This window comes from Austrofundulus limnaeus, unplaced genomic scaffold (genome assembly GCF_001266775.1).
Source record: "Austrofundulus limnaeus strain Quisiro unplaced genomic scaffold, Austrofundulus_limnaeus-1.0 Scaffold90, whole genome shotgun sequence".
Taxonomy (NCBI): domain Eukaryota; kingdom Metazoa; phylum Chordata; class Actinopteri; order Cyprinodontiformes; family Rivulidae; genus Austrofundulus; species Austrofundulus limnaeus.
Genome location: NW_013952492.1, coordinates 1,328,311 through 1,330,389, shown reverse-complemented (window position 1 = coordinate 1,330,389; position 2,079 = coordinate 1,328,311). Strand labels below are relative to the sequence as shown.

The 2,079-nt window shown below is 36.6% G+C and overlaps 1 protein-coding gene across 1 annotated transcript in view; it reads left to right on the top strand.

The window, feature by feature from the left end:
* hgfb (hepatocyte growth factor b) overlaps positions 1 to 2,079 on the top strand; it is a 24,319-nt gene that overhangs the window by 10,811 nt on the left and 11,429 nt on the right. The gene's annotated exons all lie outside the window — the stretch shown is intronic.

Here is a 2,079-nt window from a genome sequence, read left to right as displayed (position 1 = left end):
TCTGATTCACAGACACAGAAGCAAAAATATCTCACACACACACACACACACACACACACACACACACACACACACACACACACACACAGAGAGAGAGAGTGATGTGATTGATGTCTAAGAGCTTGTGTCATGTTGAGTTTCATATGTCTTTGCACTTGCTATAAAACCAGAAAGGACACTTTTGTAGCTGACCCTAAAGTCTGTGATGAGTTAAAGATACAGCCACTGCTGTTTAAAAAATAAAACTAAAATAATCTGGGAGAGAGCGGGTGTACTTGTTTGGCTCAGCTTTATTCTCTTGTGTCCGTGACTGACCGTCTCGCCTGCACGAGTCATCAACAGTCCTGGCACCACGTGCTCCTGATGGCGCTCATCCATATGGACCCAGTGATTCACTGTTTCCCTCTGTCTTCCACCCCGTGCACTCGATCTTTCTCCCGCTTCCTCTTTGATATGAGAGTTTTTGGGAACAGACCAAGTTTACGACCCAGTTAGTCTTAATCAAAACAAGGCAGGGGGGACAGAGACAGAGAAACAGAGACATTGACAAGGCCTCTTCTGTTGTTTATTGTCAAACTGGTTCAAATTTATTTTTAAACCTATTGTATGGGTTGAAAAAGTTTGTTTTAGGAACTTGAAGGTTTGGAGCTTTAAACATGTTTTGCATGTGTAGAGCGCTCAGGGTAATGAACTTGTACAGTGTGTCAGTAATGAGTGGACTTTCTAAGATGAGAGCTGGAGGAGATAAACTTTCCTGCCTTGGTTTCCCAGTTGCCCTCTTAGTTTATTAATTCTGTTTTTCCACTAAACTCTGTTGTTGTGATATTTTGTTGGAACCAGACAATGATGGAAAACATTTATCATGTTGAATTGTCACACTAAACATTATCTATGTTCTAAATCACTGGAGATGCATTCATTAAAAACACATATGCAGATAATACAAAAAAAATGTTAGCAGGTTTCATCTTACCAGAAGCCCTGAAGGTGAGAACACAGTGTATAATTATGGCCAACTGATTTGGCTGCTGGAGCAAATTGTCTGTTAGATACTAAACCATTTGGTGTTGACATCCGAGGGTTAAAATCTTGCATCGTGTCACTGAGAAATTGTATTCTGAATTAAGTCCAAGGGAAACAGCCTCAAAAACAATTTTGCACAAGAGGAAGGACTTAGGGCTTGAAAACTTTCAGGATGAATTACGCAGTACTAAAGAACTGACTGTAAAACAACTATGTTTTCACAGTTAACAATAACAAAAGTCCACAACAATGAAGAAGCTGTTTTCAAAGCTAGTTAACAACAGCATACAGGAAATTCAGGCTTAGTTGTTTGAATTGACGCATCATTAGAGTTGTGGACTTTGAGACTGGTAATTCTGGTATTTGTATGCTAATGTTCCTATTTAACCTGCAGTGAAAATACTTATTATAGTCTTTTGGAGAAGTTTCTACTACTTTGAGAGGCTACTAAATGTTTTGAGCAAAAAAATAAAAACAGTCTACTGTAGGAATATATTTAGTTTTATAACCTAAAACACAGTCTGTAACAAATCCAAAGCACTTTCTCAGTTCACATAAAGTTTACTGCTCTCTTATAAAGTTTAACTTTCCATTTTACAGTTTTTGCTATAGAAATATTTTCATCCACCAAGGTAAATCAGTCTTTTATAAGTTCTTTGCAATTAAGATGTAAGCTGCAGCCTATATTAGCAAGTCAAATCAAGTGAATCAAAATTGTTGACACTATCTAGAAAGCAATATTGTGTCTTTGTATATTTTTAGGGTGATCTATGACAAAAGTATAAAAGTATTACATCAGGATACCATATATTAAAGTAATAAATAATTAAATCTACACCATCCAGTCAGTGGTTTTAGTAAAAGTAAATAACTATGCCTGCCTTAAGGTATTCTGTGCAAAGAATCATTAATATTTTTATTATATTTTTGCCCTTTTTGTCTGTTTTACATGTAATCATGCTTCTCTTAGTGTCGTGCCTATTCTTTAAAAGCCAGCTGCAGCCACTAGGAGGCAGTCTTAGAGAAAGTGGAAGAACCAAAAACAAAGTTTTTTAA